At 36.4% G+C, this 14,990-nt stretch overlaps 1 protein-coding gene across 11 annotated transcripts in view; it reads right to left on the reverse strand.

The window, feature by feature from the left end:
- The window catches only part of MYT1L (myelin transcription factor 1 like), a 305,413-nt gene that overhangs the window by 224,675 nt on the left and 65,748 nt on the right, over positions 1 to 14,990 (reverse strand). For all 11 annotated transcript variants that reach the window (XM_040599195.1, XM_040599202.1, XM_040599201.1 and 8 more), the window contains exon 2: positions 2,955 to 3,069. The gene's annotated coding sequence lies outside the window, so the exon portion shown is untranslated. The remainder of the gene's footprint in view (positions 1 to 2,954; positions 3,070 to 14,990) is intronic.

A 14,990-nucleotide genomic window follows, 5' to 3' on the forward strand; every position in this document is an offset into this window, starting at 1 on the left:
GCTATATATCCCATAAAACACAAGGGGTTTTTTTCTTCTAATTCTTATTGGTGATACGACCCTGCCCTGGCATTTTTAGCTGTAACAAAATTGTTCTCCTTAGCATGCTAACATCAGCAGCAGCCTATGATCGATCCCAGTTGGCTGGCCCATGCAATATAAACAACTATGTCTGTTTACAGGAGCAGAGATGCTGCCTAGAAACTGCAATTTAAAGAGCCTACTGCTTCATTTTTGATACCATTTAAGTCTGGAGAGAGACAAAGAGAAAGAAGCACGTTATGTGATGATTTCTACTTAAATTTAGAGTGGTAACCTATAAACTGTAAATTTAGCAACATGTGACGTTTTGATTGATTAACTTTGCTTTTTCAGAAAGTCATATTAGGAAGACTTACACTGCTAAGAGCAAACATGAACTTGTCATCATGACAGTATATTTGTAATACTGTCTGAACTAATGTAAGGCATTATTTTGCTTTCTGCATCCCTGCCATTCCATCAGTATCCTTACATAAGAACAGTATGATAGAGATAGAGAAGTAGTTTCTGCTAGTGAGAAGCTAAGATTTCTGACTATTCAGTTAAGTGGGGTAACAGACACTGGAAACATGGAAGGACACCTGATTCTGCTTCAAAAGCAGAGAAAATACAGTCACAATCCCCAATCCATAGGTCTTGCTGAATTTTGCTCAATACTTAGCTAAGTGTCTTGCAGGAAGTTTGTGGCACAGACAAAACCTGAACTCATCTTTCCTAACTCTAAGCTAATTCTCTAATTAATGGACCAGACTTTTCTCATTCCCTCAGGCCCTGTAGAAAAAGCAGGAAGAATATAAAGCTGGCTAAGAAGAATGTTGCATACCAGGGATTCCTACACTGCCTAATTAGGATTGCTTTACTATGTCTTTTCACTATCCTGGCAGGGCAAACCAAATAAAGCAGCAGGGATAAAGTGTCTTAAAATCCCTGATCTATGACATTGTCCTTTATAGGTCTGCATGTCGTAAGGGACCACAGCATGCCCTGAAGATGTAAAGTAACTGTATTAAAAAAATGCTTAAGATGCTGTACCTTTTGGGGTCCGTAATATATTACAAGATGGAGTAATAATAAAATATTTAAAAAAAATTGAAAAACTGCAAAATGTAACTTTCATGCACAGCAAAAACTACACCAGCAGGGTTTAGTCTACAAACTTATGCCCTTGCAGAACTGCAAAAGTCAGTAAGACTATGAGAAGCTCTATTTGTAAAATACCAGTTGTAAAGAAGGTAAATATTTCAATTTGGACTTTGGAACTGTTGATAACTGCTTATGAGTTCTCTCTTACTTTGTTTTGGGGCAGGATTGATCATCCCCCCCCACCCCAGTTCCTTAACTGTCTTGTTCTCTGGAAAACTACAACAGAAAGATCCTCTTGTGAATCCACTCAATTTTCTTATGCACATTACTGCAGTTCTCAAACTTGAACTTATTTTTTTTTTATTTAGCAGCCCACCAAAAAGGACTATACAGACTTCTCAGGATCCTAAAGCACAGCACAAGAAGTTCTATTACCTCAACCTGTCCAGCTGAGAATCCATTTAATTATGCCTTGCATATTCTCAGCCTACCTTCACAGATTATTTTACTGCTTTCTTCTTATTATACTTGCATTTCAAATTACTATTGCTTTCCACTGTGATATGCTGTCTTATCAACTCATTACAGTAGAATGGCAAAAAATAAATCAAAGGTAAGTTTTCTCCTATATTTAATCTATTCTTCCCTACAATAACTTAATTACTATGTAATGTAATTAACTAATGCATGCTCCATCTTATTTTAGTATAGAATTCCTGAGCCTAACTACATTTAAAACAGCTATCATCATCAAATGAATCAAGTCAGTAGACCAATATATTGTATATGTGTCTTCATATTTTAAACATTATTCAGCTTTCAATTGAAATTTCCTGATTTTCCTTGAAGAGGGGGGCCTATGACTATTAGCGGAGTTTATTCCCCTATTGCACTAAGTATTCTGATGTATTTTGGGGAAAACACAGGGCATATGAAGGAAAATAATAGCATAGTCGTGTCCTGCTATATTAGTTAATAAAGGTCTGTAAAAAATGGCTCCCCAACAGCTGCTCAGCATGGAATCTGATACTAATGTTTTGAATTTCTGGGCAATGCATAGGTTTTCCAAATAAGAATGCAGTAAAAGAAATAGGACGCAAAAAAAATAAATCTGTGATGAACACCAAGGGAACACCATTTTCTTTATATCCCACATATGTGGAATGCAAACATATCCAGCATTTTGCACAAACTTGCAAGCAATGCTTAAGAAAAATGCATTCTTGAAAACCTAAATGGGTTTTATCATTACCAGCCTCTGAATTCAGTTCATCCACATTTTGTACACTAACGCACTTAGTTTATACGCTCATTTGTTTTTTGTGCCAGCATATGATAACTACAGTGATTGCCTAGAGGGAGGATGACACCAGAGAAAGCCATACTTCATGGATAAATATATATACAAAGAAACAAATAGCAAGTTTTCCAGTCTATTCATCCTGTACAGCTGATTCTACTGTTACACTTTAATGAAACAGAAATTCCTATTTATTTAACAACTAATATCAACTCTGATTTCACAATAAAGAGAATTCCAGTGCATCCAGGTCCAACAGGATTCAGGCAGTCATTCCTGCTCTGTGTAACTTCAGCAGCAAAAATAATATATCTAATTATATCTATTTTAACTGCAAATTATTATTTTAGCATGAATTGTCTGTTTAAAGATAATGCACGATGGAACTCTTAGCTGCATCCCAGAAGTCATGCAGCACCAAGCAGATAAGATCACAGTGGTTACCAGGAGTAGCAAATGGGAAAAGCACTACAGGAAATGAACTCTTGTCAATAATCTCAAGAGAGTGCTATATTTAGGTCAATTGTACCTGAAATCGTTTGGTGGGGTAATTGCTCTTTGGTACAGACTCTGCTCTCTGAGCCTGTCAGAGTGCTTGTAGGTCCACTGGATTGGATTCACCAATTTTCTTCCAGACTCATTTTCTAAAAGAAAAAAAACACAAAACAAAAACAACAAACAAAAACAAACTTTACTACAGGATAGCAATCTTACCAGGAACAGAGAAAACTATGTGTTATTTCAGCTTTTAAAATCAGGCTTTCAATAAATGCATTTAATACAAAAAACTTGTTCCAATATCCAACTGATTTCCTGTTTTCTAGAACAGAAATTTATTCAATTATTCAAAGTTTTTATTTGACCCTGCAAAGACCTTCCATATCTGTTAAGTATCTAAGGTGATTTAAAGTGATTTTTTGCTTTTGCTGACCAGTTAATAATCAATGCAAAATTAGAATTGTTCTTAAATCCTGTGATGTACCCCAGTGCAGCATTACTCAGGCTTTAATCCAGGTTGAGTCCTCATCTGATAATACAGCTATTGTTTAATAATTTAAAATGATTTATGCATGTATTCAGAAGAATGTGATAAATTCAGTTTTAGGAAACCGACCTAATGAGCCACATACTGACCCTTTACAGCAGTTGGTTGGATTCATACAGGTATCAGAAAACAGCACCTAGTCCTCCTCTCATATGATTTCTTAGAAGAAATATAATATACTGCTTTGATAGCACAAAGTCTCCAGCAGAACTGTTCCTTCTTCACATTAAAGAGTCAGTATTAATAAGATGAATTTTAAAGTAAGGCAAAGCCTCCTCTAGCAGCTATTCAGCATGTGTTTACCTTGTACACAGACAGATACAGCATCATATTTGTAGTCATTACTCAGGGCTTGTGATTAGTGTCTACCGTAATTAAAGAAAATGTCATGATGTAACTACACTGCTGAAGAATAGAAATGCACTTTTTATTTTTAAAAAATTACAAAGGGAATAAGATACTCTGCTGAAAGCTGCAGTAGGTGCATCAGTTATTTTAGCTATTGTTTTTTGTGTAGAACTTCAAATTCAAAGATACTCATTAAACTGAGTAGATGGCAATAACAGACGAAGTGTTAATGGGGCAGCAGTGGAGTGTGTCAGGAAAATGAAGAGACCCTGAGGGGCTCACCATGCTGTTTATGCTCAGCTAAATTCAGCAGCATTACCATAAATCCTCTAAAAGATACTGTACTCAATTTCTTACATGCCACTTTTCAGGCAACAAAATATTCTACAAGATTAGAAAATGGGGGGGGGGGGGGGGGGGGGGGGGGGGGGGAGGGGGCGGCAGCGGAGATTAAAAACTGTTTTCTATTAGGCAAACCATTTGCATGTAAATACACTAAGTAGCACTCTATTATTACTTTTTTACAATTCTATAAAAACAAAGAGGGTCTTTTAATCTTCAAAACAATATGTGAATCTAAGTAAAAAAATCTGAAATTGTACACAGGAACGGAGCCTTTTAACAAACAAATAATTTCATTCATAAAATTATTTTTTAATTTAAGGATCAGGGTTCAGTATCAATTTGTCACATACATAGTTCAATGGGCTAAAACACAATTACACATAAACCAAATAACTTTTCACAAAACTCCAGAATTCTTAGTTTCTAGTTTGCTTTTTTTATTATTATTATTATTCTAAGATGACATTCTGAGGGAATAAATTCATTTTAGGAAATATACATGACCGAATAATTCACTACTTAAAAAGAAATATCTTAGATATAGTTCTGCACGCATCTTCATGGTGACCTTAATGTGCCTTTTCTCTTTAACTTTAGAAAATACCTTTTCCTATGTAAGGATAGATGGATTTATTGTTAATGAGAAAATGGCTGTACCACATAGCGTAAATTACAAACTCAGCTGCAGGTAAGTAATTATTGACACAAAGGTACCAACGAATTGTGAAATGCTTCATATAGTCTATTTTTCTATTTTTGTTTAATCGGTATATTGGTACTCCCCATTTAGGAGTCGCGGGGTGCGTCGCGGACCGTACGCTGCGGCTACGGAGCCGGGGTTTCAGCACCAAGGCCAGCGACCGTGCGCCGGCAGCCGGGGCGGGCCGCGCCGGAGCTACCACGAGCTCATGCCAATAACCATGGACTTCCTTTTTTCATGATTGAAAGCTTTTATTTCTGGAGGTAGTGTAAATAAAAGCATGTGCTCTGTCTATCCTAATTTGATGCTGTATTTAAGACATGTTTAAAAATTAAAATGCTGGGATTTTTTTTCTTTTTTCTCCCATGACATTGTGTTGAGGTCTGCTTACGACTTTTGATTATTTGAAACAAGTAGAATTAACTGATCAGAAAATGAATCAGTTTTTCAAACATCTGAAGACAGAGCTAAGGGGCTACCAGTGATGGCTTCCACTACGCACTCCTGACCCTCCATTTCAAAACTGAAAATCTGATACCTGACAGCACTATTGTGTTTGTGGGAAATACTGTTTTGCATATATACAAATAAAGTCTCCACATGGGCAGTACCTGTTCAGAGACCTGCCTCAATATCAGCTTGACATGCACATGCAGCCATAGGCAACTTGCTTGCACCTGAGAATACTGGAACAATAAAGTACCCACAGTTTTCCATTAAAATTAGGCTAATGATAAAAATGCTTTGTTTCAGGAACCCAAACAAAAAGTTCAATTACCCTTGTGGAAGTAGAAGTATTGGGTACTTGTAAGAGTCTAATGTGGAGACTCTCCTTACTGTGTAGCCCCTAAGAAAAGCATATTTTAAAGGCAGATTAAAAGACACAGCCTCTGAGATACCCTAAGCAATGCACTTAACAGCAGAATGGCAAAAACCACCTGGAATGGATACTTAATCCTTATGAGAAGTAGATATTTTCGCAGCAGACAAGAAAATTCCTACAAAATGTTAAATTCCAACTGATGCTGAGAACCAGCAACTCCCCCAAAGGTAATAAAGAGTTCCCAATTCTTATTGTCCCTGAAGGTACAGAAGAAAAACTGAACCGATAAATCACAAGGAAGCATCCAGCTCTACCTCACTCTCACATAAACATCACCTGCCTTTAAGAGGTTGTGTACTTCCTCTAGTCTGAATATTTCAGCAGTAGTGGTTACTTGAGATGTTTCTTGCAGTAATTTAGTTTGCTTTACTGTTTTTTCAGGGAAAGATGAAATAATTACCACTGTTTCAAATAGCTGGATAATTTTTAAAAACTGATTTAAAGAACTGAGTTAATATTAATATTTAGGAGATATTTGTGATTATGGACAGACTTCAGCAGATGACAGCTTACATAAACTTACAGATACTAAAGTAATGATTCTGATTGTTCAGAATATTGTACAAACAAAAATACAGTGGGCCTAGTCCTGCTTCTGCTGGCATTGGACAGACTTCTGTCACACTTCTTAACAGAAACAATGTCATAAACTCAACCCCTAGAAACAAACATTAAGTCAAAGGTCAAGAAACAAAAACAATCTGTTTAAAAACATTAGCTGAATAACAAATAAAGTACTTTTTCAATCAGAGTATGAAATTCTGAATCCAACTGTGAAAAAATAGAATGTAAGGTGAAAAGTTGTCTTCCCTATCATTACATATTTGGTGTATAGCCTACTTCCATCAAAAACACATTTAAAACTACAAAGGAGCACAAACATTTGTAAGCCTTTACATTAACTTTTATGTATATCCGCCAATATACAGTCTTGGTGCCAATCCTGCTTGGAAATAAGTGTTTCCTAGACTTCTAAAACACTATTATCTATAAAATAAAAAGGATCATTAGGAAAATGTGGTCTGAAATATAAAAACATAGCAGAGTGAATACCCTTTATCAGAGGAAAAAAATATCCAAAGTTGTCATTTGTTACTCTTGAAAATTTAAGAATATCAGCATTGAAAGCAGACAGCCCATGAGCACCCTTGTTAATACTGGATGTCATGTTTTCTGATATCAAGTGTAGCTTAGGTAGGATTAATGGTTCAAAGAATCAGTAGCTGCCAAACAAGGATTTAAAAATAATGAGGAAAATATACAACTGGCACCGAGGGGAGTTTCTGGAAGGGCTGCATGCATTCCTCAAATGGTGGATAAACAGTTATCTCCTGGCCATGAGGCACAGTGGAGGAAGTGGGAATCAGTGCACTAATACCCGAGTGAAAAACCTGTGGACTTTCCTGGTTGCAGAAAGTAATGAGGATGGTAAAAATACAAGGGAAGTCTTTGCAGTGTGGCTTGTGGCTCTTCCAAAGTAAGCAATGTGCCCAGTGCCAGGACAACATGGAATCTGAAAATTGCCTTAAGTAGGAGGATGGCATCCCAACAGGACTGGATGAATCAGAATGTTGTCCTTTATCCTGCACCTTAAAACCCTACTACAAAGCAAATCATATTAGGAGAAAGGCTGTTACTTAAAGCTTCACATTATGTATATATATGTTACTTAATTAAAAGCTGTTGATTTGGAGGCATTTCAAAAGTCAACAAATACATTTTTGTGTTCGGATTCATCTCCTCAATACAGTGTTACCCAGACAGCCAAAACAGAAGAAAATCAGGCAGGTAATCAAAGCAACTTGCCAATGATTAAACTAAGTTTGGGGCAGAGAACTGATTTGCCTTTCTGGATCTTTCCTGCTGTTTTCTGAAGCAAGCCAGTGGTAGTGATGGCATCTTAAGAAATACAAATAGCTAGACAAATAGAAGTGGAAAGAAAATAAATAGCATTAACCTACAGATTATAGACCTATATGATGCAGACTATGAACTATACACAGAAAGAGTTATTGGCAGATCTAGTTTTACCTTCCTAAACTGACAACTATTGGGGAAGAATGTGGCAAAGTGCCACGTGTTACTGATATGCCTACAATGCCACATTTGGGGCAGAGCTGTTTACAGAGTCTACTATGCACCAAGGGCAGCACTTCCTAATGACTACAGGTGAAAGTACCTAGTACCTACTGGCTCCTCTGTGGACTAAAACTCAGTTTTACCATCTGTTGTCACAAGTTCAATATTTCTTCTCTCTCCTTTAATCCTTAACTGAAGTTATTTAACAGCAAAACCACCTTTTGAACAGACTGAAAGTACAATACCCAGCATACTATAACATAAAGAGGCATAGAAATAGCCTTTTCAGTACAACAAAAAGCCATAGAGCCTCGTTCAGGAAACACTTTATTTGCCCATCAGATCAATTTCCTGTGTCTCAGTTTGATGGTGACTTAAATGGTCTTATGATGTACCTGAGCCATGTTTTAAAAAAATTGACATATGCCTTTAAAGCCTAATGAGCAAATATGCATACACATTACAGACACACAGATAGGTAGAGAGTAATTTATCTTTTATCTACCTATCCACTTATAAATAGGAAAGGACAAAGGGCATACAGAAGCATTACTACTATTTTGCCATATGCAAACAAGCTTGATTGAACAGTGATTTTTTCATACATTACTCCGCTGAAATCTGGTTTACTGTTGTCAGAACAGAAAAGACACATGCATGGGGAGATCTTCTTTCATTGTCATACCCTGTAACCTCAACAGTTGTCAGTGAAACTGCAAGTTCTTATGTCCCTTGACCAAGACAATTTGATATATTCCAATTGATTCCTCTTTAAAATAGTAGTTTATATGAACATATTTAATGTGAAGGTTCTCAGAACCAGCAGATAAACTATGTGTAACTGAATTAATTGCAAAGGAAAGTCTATGTTAGTGTGATACTGATTTCAAAAAATTGATGTGGAAATCAAAGTATTGAGTTTGTTTTGCGGTAAGACATAACACAATTAAGTATATTAGCAGCAAATATATAAGCAATATTCTTTATAGCACATTATACAAGCTAATGCTAAAATACTAATCTGGATCTGAAAATTACCATTATGTATACTCAGTTGCATTGATTTACATCAAAGAAAGTACTGCTGTGAATGAAACCTACTGTTGGTTTGTACAGGGCTCATATAGATTTGTTTGAAATACAAATAATTGATCTTTTAGCGACACTTGGCAAAAAAGAAAAGTGTAAATAATGTTTACAAACTGGTCTACATTTAGCATTATATTTAGAAGAAGATAGATCCCAAAATGAAAACTAATATTTGCTACTAGTTATTCATTGCCCTTCAATTATTTTGTCATTTCAGAGACAGCCAAGTCAAAAACTAAACCAATACATGGTCACTAACACACTGAGAATAACTGTGCAGAAGTGTAAACAGAAAGGGTAACTCTCCTCCAAGGCTGACACAGAAAATACTGGAGAAAAATGGATATGGTCCTAATGATTGGATTTCTTTGCAAATGATTTCTGACCAGATTAGAGCACTAAATTAATCTCAAATTGCATTTACAGTAAAAGTGTAGCCATGACTGTTACTCTCTGATGTTAAAGCATCTTATGGTTTCAGACTATTTCTCAGGTGACATTAGCTCAGAAACCCATTCTTCTTACCTCCCCACATTTCACTAATACTGTCAGGTAAGAGGAAAATAACTGTTACCACTATATAAGCGGTGCCCCAAATGCAAAGCTGGGTTATACTGTGGTTAACTAGACATAGACAAACCAACTGCTACAAAACAACCCAACACAAAACCTCTAATAGCAAACAAACAGGAAAGCAAAATACACTTATGAACATAAGTGTTAGGAGAACACACCCTTGGTGTCCTCTGATGCAGTTACAGGAGACCTCAAATAGGTCATGGGATGTTTGAAGGGGTGAGTTCCTACCACAGATTGATTTCTAATAGTGTCAGAAGTAGAACAGTAAGGTGGACTAATGTATCAGCTACAATGTGAACTACATATCAAAGAGCTGTACTGGCCTATCTGTAGAGTAAGTGTACAGCATTCTTGAATGGAAGAATAATGTGCAGATGCAGATACAAAGGCAGGTGTATGACTTGTCCCCAAAGGTACAAAAATATGTCATTAATAAAATGAGATATGTTTAAAATCCATTATCTACAGCATTTCACCCTATGCTGCTTGATTTGTATCAAAAGAGAAAACAAGAATCCTTGTCTAGCAGGTAGAGCAGGTGTTGAATAACTTATGGATTAACAGATACTGCGAAGTAAGATAAGCTTAAGTTCTATTTAGATTCAAAAAGATTTGTAATAAGGCCATAACAAATAGAGGTGCTGGCTTACAAGGAGGTGTAACAGAAACCACAGGCATAATCCCATTCATAAATGAAAGGAGGAAAGTTCTGCCCTTTCATCATCTCCCTTGAATAACAGAAGAGCTACTCACATACAGTCATTGTAGTGTCCAATAACTTTGGGTTTCTCAGTAGAAATAAGTAATTGTTGATGACTGACTGCACAAAACATGCTGTGTGGTGCCGAAGAATGTAATGGCCTTTACAGTGGGCACAGAAGAAGCAGAGTCAGGTAAGACACTCTTCCCTTAACTGTAAAACTGTTCAAAACTTTAAAAAGAGAGAGAAAAAGAAAAATATTTCAAAATCGTCAATGGTCTCATGCAATATGAGTGTGTTGGGTCACTGAGGCAAATGGGAAAAGTTTGAGGAAAAGATGACAGAAAAGCAAGCATGAATGGGTGTTAGAGAAAATTAAAGTAGATATTATTAACATTCTTTTTGAGAAAGCTAATGAGATGTGTATAAAAGGTGAAGGTTACAAATAGGGTTAGAGAAGGATTATTGAAGTGAGATCAAGCTTTCAAATAAGTACCAGGGCTAGTGTCAAGAAGGTCACAGGAATGCCTGTTGAACATTTGTCATAACTTGCAATTTTAACTTTTACGATAAAGCATTAAGGTGATTCTCAACATTAAAGCTGCTGCGTTAGATGCTAATACTGCCCAAAAATGGCCTACAAATGTAATATTTGATCATCATGCCCAGTATGTCTCAGACCATCACCATAATTAAGGTAACTGTATCAGGCAGCTTAATCTCTTCACCTCAGCAAGTTTCAAAAGCCTCTATTCACTGCCACTCTTCACTGTTCTAGTCCAGGGGCTGTTGCTGTTATTCCTCATAGTTTACTGTTTCACAACAGATTTGCAAAATAGTTAAAATTCTGGGTTTTCTCCGCATGTTCTGCTTTGATCCAGGTCTCATTCCCACAAAGGAAATAATTTTGTAAGTCAAAGATCCTGATGAAGGACACAGAGGATGATGACAACTTGCCCTTTTTCTACTACAAGCCCTGGACGGGTATGGGTTGTTTTGTTACAGGCGCTATGAAAGATAATGGCAGGTTCCCCTCTTGGGGCCGAGTTGCCACTCAAACGTCAATGTAAGAGAGGGATCGTTTTGAGAGGAACAAACAGAGCAGGAATGCACCTCAGAAGGCTGCCATAGTGTACACAGGTCCCTTATGTTTCTGCAAGATTATCAGCAAGTGCAAAGGCATCCAGCTGCACCTCAGCTTTCCAGTAATAACTGTAAGAGATGCAATCAGCTACAGACTTTTGTCTCCAACTCTTGAGCCCTAGATATTGAGTGTGATTATTTTCATGGCTTCAAAAGACAAGTGACTCTGAGACCCAAATCCTCAAAAGTTTTTAATTTCCTAAGAACTTTTGAGGATCTGAACCTGAATGCGTTAAGCGAGATCTACTACGCATGACTCAACCCAAGATGTATTTACAACAGGTTCCATCTTGTCCCCATTCAAGTCAACAACAAAAAAGAAACTCCTACTTTTTCTAAATGACAGCAGCACAACATGCATAAATTTTTATAAGACACTTTGAAAGTCTTCCCTTGTGCTACCCAATTACCTGAGGACTACAGCATAAATTAAAACAACTGTCAGCAGTCTAGATTGATTCTCCTCTTGTTGCCATTTATTAGTATTGATACAGAGTTCTATTATTGAAATGAGGATAAATTAGGCCCTAAAACAACAGGCAGCTTATCATCAGCTTAGACCTCAGATATTTTTTCTGTGTATTTTGAGTAATCAGCACTACTCTGAATCAAACATTTATTGCAGAAACTCAAAGGACTTCTCACCTAACTTCCTAGAGGTTAATCAATAAACCTAATTAAAAAAACCTGCAACCTTCGATCATTCAATTGCTCAGGACTTTCAGTAATGCCAAATGCAAGGAGGAAAGGCTCTCTACTTGCCATAACTGAGAAGCTTCAGGAAATATAAAAAACTAAGTGCAGACATCTTGGCTTGCCAGACAAGACAGCAGTGTAAAACTGTCTTGAGTCACAGCAGCTATGACTCTTCACGTGCAAAGTCAGTGACAGCCTAAACAGCTGTGATGCAAAAAGGTCAGCAGGATTCCATAAATGTTTCTGTTGATTCAGGCGCCGGGAAAGATACAACCAAAGCAACAACCTATAGGTAGTCACCCGAGCACTACTGTGTTACGAGAGCAAAGAGAAGCACAAAGGGGCTCAAACAAACATGGTGAATACAAGACAGGCCCAAAGACTTTCAGATGGAGAGGAAAAGGCAGAAGTGCCAAGGCAGAGGAAAAGAAAGGTTATACATATCATGGCATATGATAAGTTATAATGCAACATTTCAGTATGAAATTCTTATTTACAACACACAAAACACCCTTCATTGAAATCTGTGAACTTGTCAACATAAAAGTCATTACTGATTTCCTTCTAAAGATCTGATTTGTAATTGCCGAAGTATATTTCCATTGTAGAAGCCTTTGTGACTATTTCAAATGTACGTTCATTTCCGTTTAAAACATGTTGTAATGCAAAAAAGTTGAGAAAATATGAGGTTTTAAAATAAAAACAAACCTACATTGCCATCAATAAGTATCATTAAACAGCTGCCAATTTTTAAATAGTTGAAAGGTTATGGAGATGTAAAAATATGACTGGAAATGAAAAAACATTTTTTATCTCCTTTCCCAAGACTCCTACTCAAGCAAACAAAAAAGTACAATAAAACATTATTTAAAAAAAAAGGGGGGGGGGGGGAGGGCATTAATGAACTTCAACAACTGTACTTAATCACAAAATCTAGTTAGGAATAGGCTGCTACCATAAGGTAAGACAGGTTGCAGACAGTAGTCCTTTATGTAAAAGCAAATGTCAAAAGAAAAGCTCTAATATTTGGTTGTGGGCTCCCACTTTTCACATAGGCATTTCCTAAATCCATGTTTGATGAGCTTCTCCAGCTATAAATTCTGTAAATTCCCTCTGGAGCAGTGCAGAGTGTGCTTCATGAAAATGTCATCTGCCAGCGCTGCAATTACTCACACTCCAGCAATCATGTGCACAATGCAGAATGGGTCGAATTCAGGTGAGAACGAGAACCAGCAATCAAGCCTCTGGAATTGAGAACAAAGCCATTTTCTTTCATTTGCCATCAACAGAACCATCAAGGCCTTAATTACAAGGCAAGTGTCAAGCCTGGCTGCTGAAAGGCTTATTATTATACAGCTCAGCTTCAAATCAGTTTTGTATTGATGAACTGCAAAAAGAGGAAGCCAGCTTAGCCCCACAAGAAAAGAAACAGGGACTAACTGATTATTTGATTGGCAGGAAAAAACAAGGGCGTTTAAAAATACATTTTTAGACAGTAAAAGAATTAGTGAATAGCACACCTAAAACCTTTCTCTAAACATATTTTCTATCTCAATAGCAAATCTGGGTGCTCTGGTAATTCAAAAAACACTCTCTTTAATTGAGATCATTGTAGTAGCCACAAACGACACTGCAAGAAGATTCTTTAGGTCATGCATTCTGTTTTTCAGACAGTAATGCATGTTTTGTGAGCATTCTCATTGCCTCTTTGTATCTAATTGCATGTCTATACCTTGAACAGAGAGATATTAAGTGAATTAAGCATGTATTCACAAGCCCTTGCCCAACAATTATCTATTTGCATTAGATTAGTTGCCCTCATATTGAACAGCAGATGAGAAATCATCATTTAGTAAGCAACAGGATTTATTTATGTTGATTCAATCTAATTATCAGTAAGTACCACATTATAACTAAAAGCCAAATGTCCTCTCTTTTCCCGTTTTCTATATAAGACATTTAAGCATTGCAAATAATGAATGAACTGTTAGAACAAGGCCTGAATTTGGAACTAGCTGTTAATACAACATTACTATTATTGTAAGTCTTAAATCTTTCAGGTTTTTAAAACCATATTCTGATTTAGCCTCTGCATCTCTTACGTGACGGGAGAAAAATGTGCTTAGCTCATTGGTCTGCCTTTTGAATAGCAGGTGTATAGCAAGTCAGAAACACCATTTAGGTCAATGAACATTTTACCATCAATTTTATGCATTTTACCCACTGCTGCATCCAGTAGATATACAACACAAATACATTTTTCCTCTTGCAACACACCTCACCCCAAAAATTTCAATGGCTTATGCTTCAGCAGGACATTAGAGTTTGAAATCAATGGCATGAGAAAATAAACACCAAAACTATGAGAGCAACAGTCACATCTCTATTTTGTCATTCACTTTCATTGTTTATAAGCTTAATTTCTTCCCATGGGATATACAATACATATAAAAATCAAATACTCAAAAGTTAGGAAATAACAGGAAGATAATACCCACTTGAAAATATCCAATGTGTTGGACAGGAGAAAAAAAGAAAAAAAAGAATTCAGATGAAAAATTGATGGAGATTTTTAGTTTTAAAGGGAAAAACAAGTAATCAGACTTTCAAGCCATGCATTTGAAACATTCAGGCACTTTCAACAGAGGTTAGGCAATGTTACTGTATCAGTTTCTACTTGCATGTTTAGCCACCTAATTATTTTTTAGCTTTTTTTTTTTCCAGTTTCCACTGAAAGACAAACACTGAATGACTAATTCCCATTTTGCCATTGAAATACTCTAGATATAGGAATAGTGTAGAAAACTTTTAAAAGCTCTATTGGTTTCAAATTTCCTCAGTATTATTTTTATTGTTTGTCTTTATATAACTCCTTCTTACCAAAGCATTTTAAAAGACCACCTGACTCATTTGAATCAAGAGCCATCCCTTCCATTTAACGAGATCTTCACCTCTTTG

Source organism: Falco naumanni, chromosome 6 (genome assembly GCF_017639655.2).
Source record: "Falco naumanni isolate bFalNau1 chromosome 6, bFalNau1.pat, whole genome shotgun sequence".
NCBI classification, from domain to species: domain Eukaryota; kingdom Metazoa; phylum Chordata; class Aves; order Falconiformes; family Falconidae; genus Falco; species Falco naumanni.